The sequence below is a fragment of the Eptatretus burgeri genome, chromosome 8 (genome assembly GCF_056783735.1).
Source record: "Eptatretus burgeri isolate ZD-2024b chromosome 8, Ebu_testis_v1, whole genome shotgun sequence".
Lineage (NCBI taxonomy): Eukaryota > Metazoa > Chordata > Myxini > Myxiniformes > Myxinidae > Eptatretus > Eptatretus burgeri.
In genome coordinates this window covers 31,486,194-31,511,370 of record NC_140968.1, presented here as the reverse complement: position 1 = coordinate 31,511,370, position 25,177 = coordinate 31,486,194, and positions in this window count along the sequence as shown.

Sequence of the window (25,177 nt, the reverse complement as noted above, 5' to 3'; positions counted from 1 at the left end):
CCAAATGATGCACCACAGCTTGATCTCTCTGACTCTTCCCTAGAATCCGGTCCATACAAGCACTGAAAACTGTGGGGACCAGTACACACCCCTGTCAAACTCCAATAACAATTTGAAATAAGTCAGAGATGGTATCACGACATCTCACAGCACTCTCAGTACCAGAGTATAGTTCAGGCATCAGATTGATTAGTTTTGATGGCACCCCACAAAGACCAAGAATCCTCCAGAGGGCATCCTGATTCACTAAATCGAATGCTTTCCAGAGATCAACATAGGCTGCAAGCAGCCCCTGTCGAAACCCTCGTCTGCGTTCAGTGAGGACCTGAAGGGCAAGTATACGGTCAATCGTTGACCTCTTTGGTGTAAAGCCCGACTGCTCTGGGCGCTGGTGCTCAAGCAGTTGTTGGCGAATCCTTTTAAGAATTATCCGATCAAAGACCTTGCCCGGTACTGAGTGCAGCTTCACCCCTCGGGAGTTGTTGCAGTCCTGGCAATCACCATTCCCTTTCCAGAGATGGACAACAAGGCCCCTCTTCCAATCAGTTGGGATGATGCCTGTGTTCCCGGCAGAGCACAAAACTGCATGCAACGACACGAGTGCAGCATTTCCACCAGCCTTGAGAAATTCAGCATGGTTGCCACAGATCCCTGGAGCTTTACCCCATTTCAACCGGTTCACCACAACATGTGGTTCCACAAACAAAGGTGGTTCACAGTTGATTGGAGGGTCAGCAACAGGGATAGTTACACCCATATCCAACTCGACAGATGTTGGATCAGCCTGGTACAACCGCTTGAAGTAACCGGCCCAGCGGACGTTCACTTCCGACTCCTCTGTCAAGATCCCACCACCCTCCGCTCCAACTGCAGTACACCGAGGACGGGTTTGGAGGAATGCAATGCATAAATTCCTCTGTAAGCAGGACGAGAATCATTTGGCCACAGGTGATGCTCTACCCCCTCACAGATTCCTCACACATAGGCCTCCTTGTCCACACTCAGTGCACATACAGTTTTATGCCTCAGCTCCCTGAACAGCTCAGCTCTGACATTAAGTCTGGCCCTGAGACTCTGGTCAGTGGTATCCAGTGTCCCTCGAGAGACAAAATTCTTCTTCACCGCACGGTGAGTTCCAAGACCTCCATCAGCAACATCAAGGATGATGGTCTTGAAGGCACTCCACAACTTTTCAGGATTACCTAAAGCACCCAGACCCCCCAAATCCCTACTTAGCCTGTTTGAAAACTCCTCAGCTATTCGCTCATCGTTGACCTTGCCAACATCTAACCCAGGCTGAGATGGTACCATTCTCCCGGAGTTAAGCTGCAACACCAGAGTTCTACCATAAACTGGTGGTCGGTCTTGAGGATCTGAGCACTCTGGTGGTCCTTGCAGTTCTGGATCATCTTCCAGCGACCCTCAATGAGCACAGAATCAATCTCTTTTGCCACATCACCAGTGTTGGAATACCAAATCCAGCGATGAGCCTGTGGGCGCTGAAACCATGAACCAGCCACCTTAAGTCCATGATTTCTTAAAAAGTCAAATAACTTAGTCCTATTCTGGTTCACAGTTCTCGACCCATGGGGACAAACGCATGTCTCATAACCATCCCTATCAGTTCCACTCACTGAATTGAAATCCCCCAAGACTAGAAGACTATCTCACCTGGGGCACAGATGAACCACAGATTCGAGCGTGGTACAGAATGCGTCCTTCAAGTTGAGATCTTGCCTCAGATGGAGCATATCCAGAGATTAGGGAAACAACACCCAAGGCATGATGAATCCTTCATCTCATAATTCACTCGTTGACCAGTGTTACCTCAATTAACATTGCAATCAGCTTATTGGATACAGATACAGCAACTCCTTGGGCACGGTAACCATCAGAGTGACCAGACGATAGTCGGTGTAACCACCCACAATGATCTCGCCACGATCCAGTGTCCGAACCTCAGAGAGTGCTGCAATACCGATGTTCAAATACTTGAGCTCAGATGAAAACAGAGACAGGTGATCATCCTCTTTTTGGGATAGGACATTCCACCTGAAGGCACCCACCTGAAGGGACCACCTCAGGTTAACCCAAGGAGAACACTGTCTGGTGGATGACACCTCAGCACCACCCCGACACACAACCGCAGCCTGATCCTGGAAGGTTATCCCATGATCTTCCTCCTATCATGAAAGAATGGGGGTCCAAAGGCTTTGCCCTAATCTCATCATCTGGAGAGCTATTCAACGGAGGACAGCTGCACAGAAGGTACTCCCACAGAGTGGGTTTTCAATTTTATTTGTGTTTTTTTTTTGTGTTTTGCAGAGTGAAGGGTTTTATAGTGACCAGAGTGCAAATCCTGCCTCCAACCTCTGGAAAAAAAAAGTAACTCAATTGCAGGAGGACATCCACAGATGCAGTTGGGCACTAGATACCAATCATGCTCTTATTAGCCATTCCTCCCTCCCTGCCTACTAATGGCACTTTGCCTTCCACTTGCTGAGCGACAGCGGAGAGGGGTAATTTTCCCTCCAACCAGGTAGGTACCACCCCATCCACTTGCTCGGCCTCACTCAGTTCATAGAAGGGGAACAGAGGAACAGGATGTTGCCATTTCAACCATCTAAATTAGATAAGGCCATCTACTTGCAGTGGTATACAGACAACTTATCCTAACCAGATGCACTTACACATGTTCAAAATGTTCTAAGGCTGTGCAAATGCAAACACTGTTTTAGGCCTGATGGTAAAGGCAAGATACTCTAAGACACTCTCATCTCTCTTAGCCAAAATGCTCTAAAGGTTAAAGACCTCATTTTCCCTTATAAAGCATCTCTTCCACCTCTCCTACCCCTCCTCTCCCCCCTCCCCTCCGTATTCCCTGCAAGGAGTTGCAGAAATTTGGAGGTTCTCTACTCTCACCAGATTGTTGGGTGTCTCTGGTGGCATTCAATGATTGGCCTCAGGTGGTTCCAGGTTGGGATATTTGGTTTGGCTTGCTGTTGGAGTTAACGATGATAGATTGGCCATCTGGCACGCCATGCCAAAAAATAAGTAACCCAGGACTAGTTTAAGCCAGTTCAAGAGGTTTGTGAGGGATGGGAATAGATAGTTGGCAGCCTAAGCTGGGTGATTACTGCACTGAAGGTGCATGAAAGTAATTAAAGAAGAGAGTGTGCAAAGTAAAAGAACACATATGGACTTCTTTCTGACACATTTACAATGCATGTCTATTTCTATGCAATACAATATACTTAACTGAGCAAATACTATGAAACAACTAATTTTTTTAATTTTTTTTGCACACTGTCGGACCCCACTAGTTGAGAGGGATACGTTCCTGGAAAATGCCGCGAATGGCCAATCTGTGAATGTCGGGGCATTGTTTCAATGGGAAAAGGGGGGATAGGTTCCCGGCGGTTCATGATTCACAAGGGAAAATCACCAATCCCGTGAAAAGTCATGAAAACGCCCACAAAAAACCACGAAGACACCCGTGAAAACTCGGAAAAAAAACCGCAAATACGCGATAAACGGGACCACAAATGTAAAAGCAGGTCTCCTCTTATCAACCGCGAATATTCAGGGTCCGCAAATTCACAAATAGCGGGGTCTGACAGTTCAGTTCACTGAACGGATCAGGATGCAAACAGGACAAAATGAACAGCAGAGAGAGGGGGGAGACCCCAATAGTAGAGCCAAAGGCCAAGACAGAGGCAGGCAGACAAATAATGGATGTGGGGAGGAATTGGGGGGGGGAGCAGGAGAGAATGCATGGGTTCATGCCAGGTAAATAGAGAAGGAAACTCTCAGGAGGGAAAACTGGTTATTTGGCAAATCAAATCAAATCAGAGCAAGACAAATCAAAAGTCCCAGCACATGAGACAAGTCGAGATGTCCCAGCAACTCTGATGAGTCGAGAGCACTCCTGGCAAATAACAGGTGTGATGGATCGGAGCACTACAAGACAAAACCCCTCAGAAGTCGAGACGAGTGGAGAATTGAAGCTCTCGGAAGATCAAGATGCATGATGGATCAGACGCTTGGTTCACAAGAGCACCTGCTAATCTCCGTGGAAAAGGCACCCGTAATCTCTTGAGTGTGAAGAGTTCGAGCAGTTTTTCCTTCAACTTCATCCACTCAGGCTCTAAAATATCACAAACTTCTTTGAAGGTTTCTACATCCGCTCTCTACGGAGGTCAAACTGATCTGCCTTTTACAACCCCGACTTCATTCACTCGGTTTTACATCTACTCTCCGCAAAAGTCAAACCGATCTGCCTTTTACAACCACCAAGAGGAGCTGTGGTTGTTGTTGAACGTACGATGACATCTGCTGCAGATGTTGTTGATTCTGCAGCTCTAATGATAGCCTTTATCATGTCTGAAATAAGAATTTTACAGGCAATGAAAAGAAAGGTTTATTTTATTCCACAGTGTGCAGGCACCCGAATAAGATTCTTTTGTACGAGTTAACAGGGTAATTCAGGTCCATTGTTTTGAATTAATAGGGGTAATTCGTGACGCGTGTGGTAGGTGGATGGTTTCGGGTGTGGAATAGAAAAAGGGGGGGGGGTGAGAATGCTTGAAGGGGTGGTGTAAAGTGGGGGTTTTGAGGCGAAAGGACGAGGAGTGGGGTTTAAGATGGAGGAAGAATAGGGTGAAGCAAAGTTCCCATGGGGGTTACGGGGTTTCAAAGCTAAAGAGCAGGATCGTTGGGAGTTACAGGGTTTGAAAGGCAAGAGCAAGGGACCGGTGATGCATGGGTAGCTGGAGTTAAAGAAGGGTCAAAATATGGATTGATAGATGGAGGGATTAAAGTGAAATTGAACATGCTAACTCACAATAACGCATCACTCCCCCAAAATATCCCTCTATACAAAAGGGCATCTGTCTCACATAAACTAAATAAATACCTGTTTGGGAAATATCCGACAGTGTTTCCTCTGAATGCCATGGGAGTTTTCTCCATAACCGCAACATGACATATGTATATACTGTATATACTGTATATATATATATATATATATATATATATATATATATATATATATATATATATATATATATATATATATATATATATATCCATTGAGATCAGATCCCATCATTGGAGTGGGTATGACGAAGCAAGTGCCACACCTGCAATTGCTGAATACATCCTGACCAACAAAAAAAATGCCTGCCACACATTAACCTGTCAGTGGTGTACAAAACAGTTATGGGGTTTGCCAGGAATAATTTAAATTTAAGAAATACTCTTCTGGCTAAACAATTGCACAGCCTTTGCCGATTGGGCATGAACTAAGCTGAGCTACAGCCCCCTGGACCTCCCAGGAGGATTGCACTACAGCCAATACCGGGAAGAGAATTTAATTCTGGATTTTATAAACCAGTTCAGTGTTCCCTCTCTGGAGTAGACTGGTCTATAAAATAAAATCCAGAATTAAATTCTCTTCCTGGTATTGGCTGTAGTGCAATCCTCCTGGGAGGAAGGGGGCTGGAGCTCAGCTTAGTTTATGCCTAATAGGCAGAGACTGCGATTATTTAGCCAGAACAGCCTATATATATATATATATATATATATATATATATATATATATATATATATATATATATATATATATATATATATATATATATACATATATATGTTTATCATTCCAGTATGTGCCAAAAATGGGGATTTAAAATGGGGATCAGCCCCAAATTGTGGACCGAGGAACCATCTATAAACCAAATGATGGAGGGCAAGCATATTATCAGCTTCCTGAAGGTCATGAGAGAGGCAGCTGGTTTTTTATTCATAATTAAATGGTTATTGGCGACTCTTGGTAAATACCTGTTTCCAATGTGATTTCAACCCCAAATGATCCTGGTATGCTCAGTTTGGCATTCTTACCTCTCAAATATCTCATGGTTTCCACCTGAGGTTCAAATCGCATCAACTGAGTTTATTTGTCGACAGTCTATTTATGTCCTAGCAATTCATGTAAACGTGTCCCCAAATATGTCCTTATGTCGCAGGTCCTTCATGTCAGTTATTCATGCTGAGGGTATTAAAATATATTTACAAGGTTCTCCATGAGCCTCAATCAAATGTGTCATCTCTCCCTTTCAAGCCCGGTGTTGGCTTCACCGTTAAGGTGCTTGGCTTAAGATCCTAGGGTCGAGTTCAAGTCCCTGTCAGGCTGTTGAATTAACACCAGGTAAGGTTGACTCAGCCTATCGTCCTTCTGAGGTTGGCAAAATGAGTACCAGCTTGCTGGTGACAGGGGGCACTGCATCCGCAGCACAGCTGCACCCCCAGGAGATGATGCAGCCAAGCAGCCTCAGGCTGCATATAAAGAAATAAATCTCTTCCAATTACAGCATCCAAACGAGTAGTGATGTTGAAAATTGAGAATAATATTGAATAAACAATGATTCCTCGTAGGAATTTTTAAACAAAAACTTTTCTTTCTTTTTTTTTTAAAGTTGAAAATATTGAAGAGATAAATCAAAAGAGAAATGTTCTTTTTTTCCACCTTTTTCTTTGAACAATTATCTAACTAGCATGGGAAACTACGGCTTCTGTTGAAGCCTGGAAACAATCAAATGTGTCTGGAAAAATGATACAGGTGGAAAGGTAGAACCAAGATAGCGGAATCCTCCCCAAAGGTGTTGCGGAGCCTCATGGTTAAAAAACAGTATTTTCATATTTTCGTCTCCACGACACCAATTATCCACGTCACATCGTTCGTTCAGCCAAAGAGAGCACCACGAAGGTGAGCGGGTGCACCTCGGAACACCCAGCCATCCAAGATGCCATATCCTTCTGGACGCGCTCCACCTGGCACCTGCACTCAAGCTCATTTCCTCCCACGTCTCGGTTTGCTCTGGCAATGCGAGACCGAGACGGCTCGGTTTGTACAAGTCTGATCGGCCCGTTGTGTTATTGCTCTTGATTCGGGATGTTTTGGGTTTGTTTTTCCAGTTGTTCGTTTCGTTTCAGCACTTTATACACGACGGACACGTTTTCTTCCCTCTGCTTCACGAGATCCGCAGGATGGGAAACATCTCGGTGTTTGTGCTGGTCCCATTCCATTTCCTTTTCGACCGATACTTTGTTCCGTTTACACTCAGGATTGAAGTTGTCAGTTTTGACTTTCTCAGCTGCCGCTTGGACCTTGACAATGAGTTCAATCTGGTGCAAAGAGGTATTAACAACAACCAAACGTGGCCAGCAAATTGTGCATCAAAGTGCGGCTGCCGAAGTAATTAAGGATAACGTTTTGCATAAACATCCCTTGAAAGGGAAAGGCTGAAACGATTTGTACAATGAATAACAATTTTATTTTCACTTAAAGTCACAGCAAACCTTGAAAACACCATCTGCTGTGAGATGCTTGCCTTGGATGGAACAGATGCGTTTGAGTAGGTGTGATGTCACCATCCCCTCCCCCGACGCATTATGACGTCAATTGTTTGGGAAAACGAACTGTTTGATGGTGAGAGACCCCGAGTGACATCACTTGTCCTTCACAGGGTTACATTATAGAAATCTGATGCAAAAGCGACTGTCCCATAAGTATTAGCACTGCAGATGCTATTTTATTTTTACAGGATTCGATATTTGAGTTGAGGGTAAAAGCAAAATGTGTTAATTCGTGGAAAAAAAAACAAAGAAAAATAACGCCATATTAGAAAACCATATGCGATGCAGGAAAAGTAATTGACGTCATTCTTCTAATTACTTCATCATGCATAATAGATATACCTCCTATCTTCCACCCACCATTCATGGATGCTTAAATATCGCAATAAACTGAAGTCGGAAGCAGGTTGTAAAACCTGATGATGTGGAAGTTATAAATACAAAGTGTAAATAAACATTACAACAATGAGAATATCACAAGTTTTGTAAACTTTCACTCCGATAAATATTACAGAATGTATATATATATATATATATATATATATATATATATATATATATATATATATATATATATATATATATATATATATATATATATATATATCAATCAAAATAGATATACATGTATATGTTGTGTTCTTCTTTCGGCTGCTCCCATTAGGGGTCACGACAGCAGATCATCCGTTTTGATCCACATACTGATTTGGCACAGGTTTTACACCAAATGCCCTTCCTGATGTAACCCTGGTCGCCTCTTACGACACAGGGATAAGGATTGGGTTTCACTATGATTCCGGGCTGCCCTACACCCTCTCATAGCACGGCCCAGCGCAGAGCACCCGTCCTCGAGCGATCCTCCAACCCAAGCCTCCGAGTAGCTGGATTACAGGCGCACGCCACTACGCCCGGTCTTGTGTATATATGTATATATGTATATATGTATATATGTATATATATATATATGTTTCTATATGTTTCTATATGTATATATATATACATATATTTATATATATATATATATATATATATATATGTTTCTATATGTATATATATATATATATATATATGTTTCTATATGTATATATATATATATATGTTTCTATATGTATATATATATATATATATATATATGTTTCTATATGTATATATATATATATATATATATATATATATATATATATATATATATATATATATATATATATATATACATATATACATATATACATATATACATATATACATATACTGTTGCGAATCTGGAAGCCATGATCACACTCAACATTCAGGTCCTGGAGTGCAGATATTTCGGTATGTGTTTTATAGATAGCTTCCCCTTCCCTTGTCTAGTGTAGTGGGTGAATCAATGTGAATGCGCTGTGAAGTTATTTTAATAGTCAGGTTTTCTTTTATTTTACACCTCTTATAACAACAACAACACGCCTTCACCTCGCTTCCTCACACCAACGCCATTGGGAACGTGCGTTCAATCACGTACATGGGCAGAGTTTCCTCAACCACCGGATCTCCGACTCCGCGCCAGAGAGATGGAATGTTCCCCGCGACCAATCAGAGGCGTGAGACACGCAGACACCGACGCAGGACAAATGCGATATAAGGAACGCCAGGGCTTTGGAAAAAAGTCAGAGTCGGGGAGTCAAAGTCAGAGCGTCAGAGTCAGCGCGTCAGAGTCGGCGCGTCGGAGTCAGAGCGTCAGAGTCAGAGCGTCGGAGTCAGCGCGTCGGAGTCAGAGCGTCGGAGTCAGAGCGTCAGAGTCAGCGCGTCAGAGTCAGAGCGTCGGAGTCAGAGCGTCGGAGTCAGAGCGTCGGAGTCAGAGCGTCAGAGTCAGAGCGTCAGAGTCAGCGCGTCAGAGTCAGAGCGTCGGAGTCAGAGCGTCGGAGTCAGAGCGTCGGAGTCAGAGCGTCAGAGTCAGAGCGTCAGAGTCAGCGCGTCAGAGTCGGCGCGTCAGAGTCAGAGCGTCGGAGTCAGAGCGTCGGAGTCAGCGCGTCAGAGTCAGAGCGTCAGAGTCAGCGCGTCGGAGTCGGAGCGTCGGAGTCGGAGCGTCAGAGTCGGAGCGTCAGAGTCGGAGCGTCAGAGTCGGAGCGTCAGAGTCGGAGCGTCAGAGTCGGAGCGTCAGAGTCGGAGCGTCAGAGTCGGAGCGTCAGAGTCGGAGCCAAAGTGATCGACTCGTCTGGTCTGCTCGGCTTGGCAGTGATCGACTCATCTAGTCTCAGGCCCCCCTAACAAACGGACGCCAACGTTGTCAGATGGAATGAAAACCCGTCATTCTTGTTACAAAAATGGCTAAAATTGATGAAAAAGCGGCTGAAATTGAAACCAACACAGTAATTACGTTCGCAATAGCAGATATAATTGAAACCAACATGTTTATTCTCCACACAAGAACGGTCGTGACGGACACAAAAACGGACAATCCCGAAATAGATTGGTGGGGAACGGAAGCAAGATTGGTTATGTCCGTCGCGAAACGTCTGAGAGCGAAACAAAAGCGATTCATTCCGGTTACTGTAGTGCGAACAAGATGGCGGATGCAGTAGAACGACCTGTTACGGTATGTACATTTTTAGTGCTTGTGCCTCGAACATAAATGTAATATAGATAATATATAGTGGGGTAGTACCTGATGTAGTTTTAACAATTTATTAAACCGAATTTTGTTGTGATGATAATGTTTGGTTTGCCTGTATTTCGAGCCCCCGAGTGTAGGATCGCTAGTTGTGTATGCCCAGTTCAACATAGGGGATCGTGTATGGGATCTTTTTACAGTTTTTACTTCATATTAACTTTGTTATTTTATTGGAATTTGCAATCTATTATTACTATCAAATTTTACCTCTTGCAAATATAAACGATCAATCGTCACTGATCGCTGCAGCACGGGGGCACGAATTTCACGAAATGTCAGCCACACATTAAGTCAAGAGGGTGCATTTATCGCTGCTTGTATAATATCCCGTACCACAAACGGGTTTTCATTAACAGACATGATATATTCAAGGCAGACGACGTTAAAGTTAACTTACCATAACTTCAACAACTTTTCAAGCCGCCATGTTTTCCACGTTATGGTAACCGGAATCTGGTCTTCGTTAGGGGGGCCTGAGTCTGGTCGGCTTGGCAGTGATCCACTCGTCTGGTCTGGTCGGCTTGGCAGTGCCTGGCGTCCCACTCTCTTCCTCCGTCCCGGGTGCTTGGAGTGGCGTCATGTTGCGGGCTCGAGTCCCGTCAAGCCGGATCGTCGAAGACCACACGAGGTGGACAGGTCCAAGTGTAGGCTCTGGTCTCCAGCTCCCTTTCCTCGAGCGGGAAGACCTCAATAAAGACCATTGGGGTCCGTGTGTGTGTGTGTGTGTGTGTGTGTGTGTGTGTGTGTGTGTGTGTGTGTGTGTGTGTGTGTGTGTGTGTGTGTGTGTGTGTGTGTGTGTGTGTGTGTGTGTGTGTGTGTGTGTGTGTGTGTGTGTGTGTGCGCCCGTCTGATAAGTAGGAAATTGCATAAGTATTTTTGCCTGTATATTATTCGCCTTGCTTTATTCAGTTTAATTCTGCCTCTTACGTGCTCCGCTAACCCCCCCCCCCCCATTATTGTTGAATAAGTACCCCGATTGTTGAATGTATCAGCTCGTTTTTTGTTTCTCTCATTGACTCGACATGACGCGTGTTTGAGGTTTAGTGTTGGTAACTTGTTCATTTGGTCCGGCCCGACTTTTGTAATTCTGCTCGGTTACGCCGGATCCGAGTCGGCGATAGTGACTCGATTCGGACAAAGTCGACTGAGGGTGAATTTCCCCGGTAGATCTCCCGCGTGGATACTTAGGTATATAGAAATTTGGCTATTCGCCCTTTTCCACGCGGGTGACCTGTTGGCGAGTTCGGTCCGAAAAGGACCCGGACTTTTCCGAAAAGTACGACCTATACATTCCAGGCGATCGGTCGAGCCGACTTGCGGCTCCATCTGGTGGTCGTACTCGCGGCCGATACCCGGTCCCGCAACAATACATATATATATATATATATATATATATATATATATATATATATATATATATATATATATATATATATATATATATAATATATAAAGCTCTTTCTAACCATTGACTGTGCCACACTGGTATTGTATGTACTGACTGATATTAATGTTCGGTACCTTCCAGGTGACGTAGAAGACCGAAATTTTCCATCCCAATGGACATCAAAGCCAGTTCACAAGAACTAAAAAAAAATCACAATCACCAGATAACATCCATAAATGAAAATATAAATAAATGATTTTTTTTTTTAACAAAATGCAGGTGAGCGACCTGCGAAAATGGAGAAGCACGGTAATTTTGAGTGCCGATAGATGTCGAAGCCAACATACCAGGAAAAATCACAGAACAGTCGAAAAGCATCTGTAACTAAAAATATGAATGAATAAATAAATAAATAAAATGAAAAATCAAATGCAGGTGAGCGAACCAGAACAATGGGGAAGCACAGTTCGTATACTTACATAATGTGTAAGGACACCCCACTAGTATTCATAAAACCCAAAAGGAAATGAAATGGAAACCCAATATGGTGGCAGATTTTCCAAAAACATGCCAAAATGAGGTTCTTCGTGAATGACCCACCACAAATGGAAGTGAGCTTTATTATGCAAATACTCTGAAGGTGAAAGTAAACTGGCAACATTCGGTGAATATGAACACCTTTCGGAGATGATAAAGTGTGAAGTTATCAGTACAAACTGTTCACTGTCATCTTATTGATCACTAAGCCAAAGTTGAGCTCGCTGCATTGCTTGGAATTATCGGAGAGAAAATTGCTGCTCAGCATGCTTGTGAGCAAAATCCCGAGTTTACGTGAAATTTAGCGTATTTTTATCCGCTGCTGCTTTGCTTGCAGGTTTAATCAAAAGACAACATGTTGTACTTCACAACCATTCTGCTCTATTCACTCTATAATTTGCCCAGAGGTCATCTTCCATCTGCTTGGAAGTCAGCTATCACCATTTTAATCAACCATCCTTGCTGCTTACATAACGGCGCTCACAAAACTCACATCCACTTTGCTGCGAAGCTCCATATTGTTTGCTCTGGTTTGAACCTCCACTTAAAATAAGTGAAATGAAACATTTTGAAAATTTCGAATTGTTCTCACTCAAATTTCAACATTACTCTAATGCATATTATCAAGTTGTTTGAACTTTCTTAATGTACGAAGATGATTTGTGATGCTAGATACCACTGGGGGGCACTATACGATACACATTTACGTCAGAGAGAAGTGGGGTCTTCCCCCCACCCTGAAACCCCTCCCCCAGATATGGTACAATGACAGAAAACAAACTTGGGGTAATCTTAGGCAACATGCAAAATTTGGTTGTATTTGGCTCCGTATTTGTTTAGCTTTTGAAGAAGATGTCAACAAATAAGCAACTAAAAATGGCTGAAAAAAGGCTGAATGCCTAAACTCCATGTTTGCTTATAAATCTTGTGTCCCAAACCCATTGCTTTCTGCACCCACCTTACCCAGTCGCACTCAGCTGTTCCTGGACTCTGTGTCCTTTTCTCCTGACAAGGTGGAGAACTTGCTGTCAAACTTCGACTCAGATTCTGCAACTGGTCCAGACGGCATCAGCCAACACTTCCTAAAAACCTGTTCTGCTGCTCTTGCTCACACTCTGTCTGTTATATTCACACTCTCATTTGCTGAAAGTCATCTGCCATCTGCTTGGAAATCAAGAAATATTACAGCTCTGCATAAAAAAAGGTGAAAAATAGATCCCTGCAACAACATACCAATTAGACTTCTCCCAATCATCAACAAGGTTATGGAATCCATACACGATTCAGACATTAAATCTTTCCTCTTCTCCAATGGCTTGATTTCCAATCATAAATTTGGATTCAGACCAAGTCACTCTACCCTGGATATGCTGCTTCTGCTCTCCCAACAATGGATGGATATCCTCCATGCCAAACATGACATCAGAGCCATCTCCCTCAACATATCAAGTGCCTTCGATAAGGTCTGGCACCCTGCCCTGCTCACCAAACTCTCTTCCTGTGGTATCCAAGGACATCTCCACTCATTGCTCGCAGACTTCCTCTCCTGTCGCAGCCAACATGTGGCCCTTAAGGGAGTTCTCTCATCCCCTCTTCCTGTACAGGCTGGAGTTCCTCAAGGCAGTGTTCTGAGCCTTGCTCTTTTTCTGGCTTTCATCAATGATCTCTATGACTGTCTGGAAAATCATCTTAATTACTTTGCTGATGACTCCACCCTCCACTGTACCATCTGTCATCCTTCAGATCAGCAGGGAGCAGCCTATTCACTCTCTCCAGATCTGGATAAAGTCACAAGCTGGTCCAATACTTGGAATATGTCTTTCAATCCTGACAATTCTCAAACTTTCACAATGTCTCTCCAAAAAGACTGTCTGAAAAAACCCACATCGACTTTATCAACAATCCTCTTGAAGAAGTCCTTTCATTCAAGCTTCTGGGTGTCACTATCTGCCATGATCTTTACTGGGAAAGCCACATTTCCAAGCTGGCCTCCAAAGCCAGTCACCGACTCGGCATCCTCCATCGAACAAAGTCCTTCGTTGGCACACCTGAGCTCCTGCCCACAAACGAAGCTTTCATTCGCAGCCTGATAGAGTACTGCTCTCCCCTGGGCTGGTGCTCCTGCCTCTCACCTTTCGAAGCATCATGCTATGGAAACAAAGGCATTTAGGATCATTGGTATCTCCCACGATGAGGCTGAGTCTTTGGGTCTCTCACTCTCTCGCCGCAGACAGGTCATTGGTCTTTCTGTTTTCTACCATTTCATCTTTGGCATCGCCCCCACCCCCCACGACTCTGTCTGGGATATGTCCCCCCCTCCCCCATATTTCCGCAGGGCACTCAAGGTCCACCAGCAACCACCTGGTAAAACTACCAAAATCACGAATCACTGCTCACCTTCACTCTTTCATTCCTCTTTTATCGCACTTTTGGAACAAACTTCTACACTCTCTTCAATCCCACTCTTTCCTCCAGGTCTTCAAAACAGCTGTTCACCACCATCTTATCTTTCCTCATCCAAAACCACGATCTTTTCGACCCCCGTTAATCCACCCCAAAGTTACCTCCTTCACCTGCTCTACATTCCTTCTTGAAAGTCCCTGTTGTGTCCATCTTGTTTATGCTGGGTATTAGCTAGTTGAATTCAGTGACATGAAATATAAATCCTCTTAAAATTTCAAGACAATCGGATGAAAATTGAGGAATTTAGAAATCTCACCTAAGTTGTTGACCTTTGGCTTATGTTGACCCTTTGACATTTTGACCTCCAAAACAATAGGCTTCTTCCTTATGACAAACTCTACCATGTGGTGAAGTTTTGTGAAGATCGGTTTAAAATTGTTACCTGTAGGTGATAAACAGACAGACAGACAAACAGACAAGCCGGGAGGCAACATGGGTGGTCGCTATATAATTGCATACTAGTTGTACAGTTTTTGACGGATCGGGCTGAAATTTTTTGACAAAGAGGTTCATTATAGTGTGCATAAAAGCCTGGAAGCCGATTTTTGATTTTCAAAAAAAAAAAAAATATATATATATATATATATATATATATATATATATATATATGTATATGTATATATATTCCGGATTTTTTCAAAAATTTCAAAGTCCCCTTTGCTAGGCCATGGTGGTGTCCATAGCAACGGTGCTCAAAAGCATAGAACTAGATCCTGGTATGGACCTTCCAGTCAAGTTTCATCAAAATCGGTTGACTCCTCTGGCCTCCAGAGCTGTCCATTACATACATACAGACAGACGGAAAACCTGAGAATAACGGTTGTCTAGCGCCCACCTAACAGACAGGCAGAACAACAAAATCGACGAACCAATATACTTGAAAAATCTTCAATTTTGCAAGTAACGAGCAGACAGGGATGAAAACTATAACTGTCCACCAAAAATACAATTCCACTTTTATAGTACTGGAAACACCCGCTCCCCACGGAACCGGCCAGTGGAGCAGGGTGAGGGGGAGATCACGCGTATGTGCATATCCGCCATTATCATGCAGATGGCAGTGAGGTAATATTCTTGTACATCTTCTTTGACGGCCACAATTATTGCCACGTTGTTATAGGGTTGGTCGGGGGAAGCTGGGCCCAAGTCTTTCATGAACCAGCTGGCCAGGCCTCACGTTCGACTGTGGTTAGAGCAAGCATTTGGAATTTCTTCAGGGTGCCGGCGATAGCTCACCTACTCTTTGCGAAAGAAACAGATGTTTAACATCCACCAACGTATGCCAGCAGACAGGATGCCCAGTTTAACATCCATCTGAGGGGCAGCACACATGAATGAATCACCCTGCTTTAGTGGGGCAACTTAGCTAAATATAGCATAACAATTGTGCATTTTGTGAGGAAAGCACCAAATTTGACACACTAGTAGCCTATTATATTATGAACAGATTTGGATATTGGGCCATCTCAAATTCAGCCGCTGATGGCTGTGGCAGCCATTTTCCACTGCCATCAAAAATTTTGAGATGGCCCAATATCCAAATCTGTTCATAATATGATGGGCTACTAGTGTGCCAAATTTGGTGCTTTTTTTTTTTTTTTTTTTTTTTTTTTTTTTGTATACCTTGGTCGAGGCTCGTATGAGAGCTAACACACAACTCACAGCAAGGAGGCATGAGACAAGAGGGGCGGGAGTGGAAGGGACAAAACATTGGGGAACAGACACAGGTGAACTGTGGAAGGGAGAGGGATGGGGATGGGACGGGGAACATGGCGAGGGGAAGATGGACATTAAAGGGACTTTCAGGAAGGAAAGCAGGAGAATTGAAGGAAGTGGGCTTGGGTGGATTATCGGGGGTAGAAAAGATCGAGGATTTGGATGGGGGAAGATAAGAGGTGGTGGTGAACAGCTGTTTTGAAAGCCTGGAGGGAAGAATGGGAAAGAATAGAGTGAGGAAGTTTATTCCAAAGGCGGGAAAAAAGAGGAATGAAAGAGTGAAGATGAGCAGTGATTCGTGATTTTGGTAGTTTTACCAGAAGGGGGTTGTTGGCGGACCTTGAGCGCCCTGTGGAAATGTGGTTGGGACAAATCACAGAGAGAGCAGGGGGGCAAGGCTGGAGAGGAGTCGGTAGAAGACAGAAAGACCACCGACCAACCTGCGGTGATTGAGTGAGAGGCCCAAAGACTCAGCTTCATTGCGGGAGATGCCAATGATCTTAAAAGCCCTGGTTTCGACAGCGTGAAGTCGAGAAAGGTGGGAGGCAGGAGCACCAGCCCAGAGGGGAGAGCAGTACTCCATCAGGCTACGGACAAAAGCTTTGTAAGTGGTCAGGAGCTCAAGAGGGCCGAGGAAGGACTTTGCACGACGGAGGATTCCCAGTCGGCGACTGGCTTTTGAGGCAAGGTTGGAAATGTGACTTTCCCAGGAAAGGTCATGGCAGATAGTGAGACCCAGAAGCTTGAAAGAAAAGACTTCTTCCAGAGGATTGTTGAGAAAGTGGATGGGGGGGATTTGTAAACGGTCCTTTCGAAGAGACATAGTGAGAGTGTGAGATTTGTCTGGATTGAAAGACATGTTCCACGTGTTGGACCAGTTTGTGATTTTATCCAGATCTGCAGTGAGCGAAGAAGCTGCTGCTTGCCGGTCTGAGGGATGACAGATGGTACGGCAGAGGGTGGAGTCATCGGCAAAGAGAAATAGAGGATTTTCCAGAGAGTCCGAGAGATCATTGATGAAAACCAGAAAAAGAACAGGGCCCAGAACGCTACCTTGAGGAACTCCAGCCTGCACAGGAAGAGGGGATGAAAGAACTCCATTTAGGGCCACACGTTGACTGCGACAGGAGAGGAAGTCTGCGAGCCATGAGTGGAGATGGCCTTGAATACCATGGGAAGAGAGTTTGGTGAGTAGGGCAGGGTGCCAGACTGTGTCAAAAGCACGTGATATGTCCAGGGATACGGCTCGGATTTCCTGTCTGGCATTGAGGACCTCCATCCATTGATGGGAGAGCAGTAGCAGCATATCTAGGGTAGAGTGACCTGGTCTGAAACCAAATTGATGATTGGAAATCAAGCCATTGGAGAAGAGGAAGGATTTCATGTCTGAAGCGATGATGGATTCCATAACCTTGCTGATGATTGGGAGAAGGCTGATTGGTCTATAGTTACAGGGATCTGTTTTTGCACCTTTTTATGCAGGGCAGTGATGTTAGCAGATTTCCAAGCAGATGGCAGATGACCTTGGGAAAATGAGAGGGTGAATAGAACAGAGAGAGGGTGAGCAAGAGCAGAAGAGCAGGCTTTGAGGACACGTGGGCTGATGCCGTCTGGACCGGTTGCAGAATCTGACTCGAGGTTTGAAAGCAAGCTCTCCACCTTGTCAGGAGAAAAGGATACAGAGTCCAGGGACAGTTGGGTGCGACTGGGTAAAGTGGGTAGAGATAGTGATGGGTTTGGGACACAAGATTTAGCTGCAAACACCGAGTTTAGACATTCAGCTTTATCACGTGTGGAATCAGCAGTGCGGCCATTTGAGGTAAGGGAGGGGATGGAGGGGGAACATACACCAGAAACAGATTTGATTAAACGCCACCAGGATTTTGAGGAGGGAGAGAGGTTTGAGAGTTCAGACTTGAGATGAGAAAGATGTTGTTTTCTGGCTCTCCTGAGGGTAGCTACACACTTGTTCCGAGCTTTGTGGAAAGAACTGAGATTGCCCTCAGTTGGGTTTGCTTTCCATGAGGCAAAGGCAAGTTGTTTCAGGACAACTGCCTCGCCACAAGCTTCAGTAAACCACGGGCGGGAGGAAGGGTAAGACAACTGAACACGAGAGGGGATAAATCTGTGCATGAGGGAGAGCAAGTTTCTTTGAAAGAATTCCCAGGATGAGTTGATGTTTGAGAAAGTAGTGATAGGAGACCAGTCTGTAAGTTTGATGGCTGCTCGGAGACCCTGCCAGTCGGCTTGAGTGAAATGCCAGACTCGACGGCGGTGAGGTGGTTCTCTGATAACAGCCAGAGAGATGTCCACTTTAACAAGGACGTGGTCAGAAGAACCAATTGGAGCGAAGGAAGAGCAGCAGATATTGTCAGGGAAATTTGTCAAAATCAGATCCAGAAGAGATGGAGTACCATTGGTTGAGATCCGGGTCGGGAAGTTGACCGATTGAGTCAGTCCCAATGAGTCACAGAAAGCTTTTGCTGATGTCCCATGGCAGGTGAGAGAGGTACCCACACCTAGCCAACTGGCGTGATGACAATTGAAGTCGCCACATAAGAGGAAGAGAGAGTTTGGATGAGAAGATAGAAGATGGTCCATGTTTTCGGAGAGTGAGGTGTAGATGGAGTTCCTCACAAAATTTTGTGAGTTTCCTCACAAAATGCACAATTGTTATGCTAAGTTGCCCTACTATGTGTGAAACACCGGGATGACAGTTTATAGCTGGGTCGAGATTCAAACCCAGGCCGGACAGCTTAGAGATAAGTGTGCATTATCAATGAGGTTATGCATCGAATAAAGATCACAATTGGGCCGTAATGGTGTCAGAGGCAATATGATAGATGCGGCCCCAATATATAAGTTATAAGCAATCCATGTACAGTCCCCAAAATGTACTGGTTAGAAAAATTGAAGCACCTGACCTCGAGGCCGAGCAAGTTGAGACGGCTAGGATCCATTTGACTGTGGGGAAATGCAATAAGCATAGAAATGCCTCAAGGATGTTGCATATCTTTAATTTTAGTGTTAAACAATAGTAGCAACGGTTTGAAAATGTAATCTAAGTTGGAAAGAATTGACAGAATAATTTGTGGTCATAATAATTTTTACTTCTGGTATGTGTGCCCCATGAAGGGGAATGCTGAGCTATTTATACACCATAACACGGAGTTCGTCCAAAGCGGAAATCCCCATTGGGGAGGGGGATAAGTTAAGTTGCTGCAACCTCCGTTGTGTGATCCTTCATCCCCCTGGCAAGTTTGGTTGAGATGGATAAGTAGCGACTGTGATATACACCTTGGGGTTTCTTTACATTTGGTGTACGTATGTTCATGGTGCCAAACCCAACTCGTTCTCCAACGAATGCAATCCAAGGTTTGTGCTTCATGAGTATGAACAATCGCACATGTCAGCTACCAATCAAATGGATCTTTGTCAGTTTGAGTCTGTGACTTCTGAGTGACGTTACAGTAACCACATCAACAATGTAACGTTTTTGAACCTTGTATTTCAAATTAACAGTTGTAAAGTCAAATGAAGAAGTTCATCATTACATACAATGTCCAACTCCGATTCCCACATTGAGTTGTTTCTGCCCAATGTCCCTGTCCTGCCGGCTCAACTCGCACGTTTTCACCTAATCCTCAGGAGCTGTCCAACGATTGAATCCTGTTGCAGTTGTTCTCACTCGATGTCCTTTCAGCGTCTGCCGGGCCTGATTGAAGTCCTTCGGCGCTGATTGGGTGATTGAAGAGCTCAAAGGAATTCTTTCCTGATGTACAATCTTAAGGAGTTTTAATCAATCTGATTATAATCGGCTCCATGCGTTAACAACCACTCTGGACATTAACACCTCGTTCACTTATCCGAGTTCAATCGAGCACAGGGACGATGGATACACACGTCTTGTCACATGTCTCCCGTCTCTCTGCACTTCCCTCTCGTGGGTATATATCTATCTATAATTCCAGAAGTGTGTGTGTCTGTGACCGCTGTTTCTCGACAACCGCTTGTCCGATCTAATTGAAACTTGCCAGGTATATTGCTGGGGACCTGAGGATGTGCCTTTTCAAGGTTTGATATTAATCGGATGAGTGCTTCCCAAGTTATGGCCATTTATTTACCAACCAATGACAGGAACCGTTGCTGCGGCCATTTTTTTATCAACCAATGACAGGAAGCGTTTCTGCGTAGCCGTGGTCGATGGGGAAGAGAAACTCAGCCGCGTTCGCCATTACGGGTTTTTTCTCTTCTCTTCTTTTCTCTTTGTGTTTTTCCTTGCGAAAAGGCAAAATACGTTGGCGATAATTGAATAATTGGTTAAAACTAATGATTTATCAAAACGTTGGCAGATCCAGCAGCCTCCATATTCTTGCCCTGGACGAGGAAACAAAGAAGCGCCGTTTCCTTAGCGATGTTGTTTATGAAGAGGTGCTAACGAGATAAAGGTGTGTACAATGTACATAGAGCCGATTTTTATTATTATTTGTTTATTGAAGAAAAATTGTTCCAAAAATAATTTATCAAAAAAAAGTGCACAACGTTTTTTTGTTTCCAATTGTCAAAACGCTGTGGCCTTTGGAAGTGTTAAGGAATTCACCTCCACTCAACATGCTTGCCAACGAAATACATCTCAATTTGGTGGTAAAAACGATTCACAACGATGGGTTTCCTTACTCATTGCTCTGCAGTCTGCATTCAACCCCTTCATTTGTCATCTCGTTGACCTCATTTCATCTATCTATAATTCCAGCTGTCTGTGTGTGTCTGTGTGTGTCTGTGACCGCTGTTTCCCAACAACCACTGGTCCGATCTAATTGAAACTTGCCAGCTATATTGCTGGGGACCTGAGTATGTGCCTTTTCAAGATTTGATATTAATCGAACAAGTGATTTCCAAGTTATGGCCATTTATTTACCAACCAATCACAGGACAGGTTGCTGCGTAGGCCGGTGCACGGCCGGCCGACGATGACGTCACGTGCCGTGCTGGTTACGATGGGGATCGAGCAGTGCCTTAGTTACTGTGGGATAGGAGTGCCAATGGTAAATGGCAGCGAATGTCATGGCAAGCAAAGACAGGGAGGTAAACTTGATTTTAATTAACTCTGTGTGTAAGTTTCACAGCAGTTGTTACTTCAATGCAAGCGATAATTCGTGGAATGATGTGAACATTCCGTACGGGCACACACTACTTTTGGATAGTGATGACTTACTATATTCTAATAATTTCTCTATTTCTTATCCGCATTTATAGATAAACACAATGCCCCAATCCAGTCGTCGTTTATGAGAGCGAAGGAATGGCCTGTGTGGTTGTTTGAAAGTTTTTTTTTTGCATGTACGGCCACGCACATATGGGCATGCGAGAGCGAAGGAACGGCCTGTGTGGTTGTTGTTTCTGGCATGCGGTTTGAAAGTTTTTTTTATTATTTTTTTTGTATGTACGGCCATGCACGTAGGGACACGCACGTACGGCCACGCGAGAGCGAAGGAACGGCCTGTGTGGTTGTTTCTGGCAAGCGGTTTTAAAGTATATATATATATATATATATATATATATATATATATATATATATATATATATATATATATATATATATTTATTTTTTGCACGTACGGGCACGTGAAAGCGAAGGAACGGCTTGTGTGGTTGTTGTTTCTGGCACGCGGTTTGAGTTTTTTTGCGGGGGGTGGGGGGGGGAGGGTTTGCACGTACGGCCACGCATCTGCGGGCATGCACTAGTATATATTAACACAGAAAGATCCCGAGTCTTCCAGCAAATGTGATTCTCGTCTGTACTGGAACCTTTGTCTTAGAACATTCTAGCCTTTTCTTGAATATCACCAGGCAGTTTACAATACAATATGTCATCCACATTCAAAATTAGCTCATTACATCAAGCAGTTTAAAATGCAATTCACTGATGTATGCTGCAACAACTTATAACATGTAACCATCAATTTTAATCTTTAATTTATATGCATTTACTAATGCTTATCCACAAATACCAAAACGTCGAGCTTTTAACTGACAACAACTGAATGCATCACGGTCAAACAGACGCAGACACGAAATTGCACATTTTAGTATGATGATAGATGAAGAATGTCTGCACACACATACTTTATCATTTCCAATTTCACTCAGATATTGATTAGTTGTTTTGTAATCGATTGATTTGGTGCCAATTTGTCGTGATATAAAGTGTTCAGCAAATACAATGCAAGCTGGCATGAGCAGCAGTAGTAATTGGCAGAAAGGCATAAATACAGAAACTGTTCAAAATGTAATCTTATAAATATTTTCAAGTGATTGTGTGTTTGTACATTACTCTTTCACAGCCGAAACATAGCACCTAGAGGTCCCAAAGTTTGGGTGTAGGTATTTCAGAATATGGGCAAGGTTTAAAGCTGTCACACATTGGCAATGAAGGCCATTCTGAAGCCAGAAAAGGCTGCTATAAAGTGTATATTAAGATGTGGAGTCAGGCAGTGCTTGCTGCTGCTGGCCCGCAGGCAAAAGGTAACCATCATGAGGCCAATAACTCCATTACTTTTCAAAGTCCATGACATCCTGAAACTACAGCTTTCTCATAAATACAAGTAAAAACACCAAAAATGTCAAAGCCCCATTATTTTAGGAAGTTTATTGCACAGAGTTAAAGGGCAAGCCTATATTTATGTACAACCAAAATGGCCGACAGTCTACCAATCGTCCATCTTTGAACAGATTGCAAAATAAAGTGAGGTGCACATGTATGCCATCATGTACTGTGCTTGTGCCAAGTTTGAACAGATTCGGACAATGCATGTCTGAGAAATGGTTGGGAACATATTTAAGTCACAAAATGGCCGCCAGTAGGCCATCCTTGATCGCGTTGCAAAACAAGATAACGTGCATATGTAAAGCATCATTTGTTATGTTTTTGCCAAGTACAAATAAAATTGGTCCATACATGTATGAGATATGGCTGTGGACGCATGCACACACGCTTGGACACGAAAATCGAGACCAAATCCATAAGCCCCTATTTTGGACTCTTCCAACGGGGGCTAATAATCTTATAGATAACCTCAAGTGGCTGGGTACTTTTTCCTGGGCATTGCCGGATACCCCAGCTTGTGATACATATCTTGTACACTGTTAAAAGTTTGGGTCATGCTTGGCATGATTTATTACCGCCGCCACTCAAGGTGGAAGGAGGTTATGTTTTCACCCCTCTCTGTCTATTTGTTTGTCTGTTTGTCTGTAGGATATATCACGATATCTCAAAAAGATATGGACGGATTCACATGAAACTTGGTCGACAGGTTGGGTGTGTGACGAGGACGAATTGATTCAACTTTGGTGAAGATCCGAATCCGGATCCAGGTACGATAATTATTTAATTTTAAAAGTGATTCTTCACCATTGAGAGATATGGCCAAAAACAATATATCGCATGATATTTCAAAAAGATGTTGGGGTTGATATGTTCCACTGGATTAGGTATTGTGTGGCAGAGGTATGCGCTTTATGAATGCCCTAGCTTAGGAAATGTAAAGATCATCCTAAGCTACATTATCCTCATCTCATCTGCTCAAATATTATTGTGCATCAGCTGGGCGAGATGGCTTACAATTAACATTGGCATGAGAGGAGTATTGCGCATTGTTATCATCTATTTACCTGGATGATGTAAATCTCCAAAACATTGGGTACATCCCATATCCTTCGGAGGTCTAAAGCATGGTAACCCATACATTGAACACTATAAACAAGGAGGAATGCATGCTCCTGTACAAGTACAATTAAAGTGCTGAGAGCAAGAAAAAAAAAAACTTTCCTGATCAATGAAAAGGATATACCGGTATTATTACTTATGTTTACATTTGTTGTGTCTTTTGGCTTTTGTGGTGGCAGCATCTCGCATTTTCGTGGTCACAATAATGACTGCAGAAACTTTCTCACCGTGGAAAGGTGGTTCATATCCTTTTGTGCAACTACCTGCATAATATGAGGTGAAGTCCGAGACCTTTAATGCTGAACACTCAAAATGGCCTCAAATCATAGTATGAACCCTGCGAACAATTAACAACAGAGTTAATACCAAGATGTTCATACTGTGGCATCACAATTCCTCAAATGGAATGAAATAAGTGAGTCACAGTATTTATGACATCATCACCTTGGAGAACAGCTGAATGAAGGTCATGACTTAACATCAGGTAGATACAGGTGGCTGGTTATCTCTTTTTTCCCGAATGCATTGCAAGAACTATGAGGCCTTCAATCACTCTCCTGGATAAAGTAAACTTGATCAATGAAATGATGTCGCTTAAGTTGCATGGCAGCATAATAAAACATTGAAGCAAGTGGTGTTGGGTTCCAGAATTGTGTGGCATAGTGTTGATTTATTTTTTTTTTTTTTTTTTTGGTTTAAGTAGTTCATTCCTCCTTTGGGTATTGTGAAGTCCCGTAAGGAATGCAGTTTTTCAAACACACTCGTAACCCCAAACCAACCACAATTAGTCAACAGGCGGTAAGGGCTCCGCCTAATAGTTGTCCTTGGCAAACAGTCCTTGTGCACCTGCACACAAAAATGAGAACAGGTAGATCAAAATGCAATGAACGAGAGGAAATTAAAGAGGTATACACTGTATTAGATTGGCTAACACCAGGCCACCTGACCTACACGGATGTGACGTCATTCTACAGTTGACTTGCACTTGCAGACTTGGCCTTTCTTCAATTGGAGGTGGACCCATTAAGACAATTCATTAAGTATTAACTCAGACGTTCTGATCTTGAAATCTCAGCAATAACTTCACTGGATGGTACCTTAAATGAAGATGATGAGCTGGATTGTTGTTTTAATATTAATAATTGAGTCGAACGAGATAAACTCGAAGGGCACTCGGTCGAGTGCATACCTCTGTCACGCAATGCTTGATCCATTGGAACATATATCGAGCCCAATAACCTTTTGAAATATCGTTTTTAGCCTTATCTCTCAATGTTGAAGA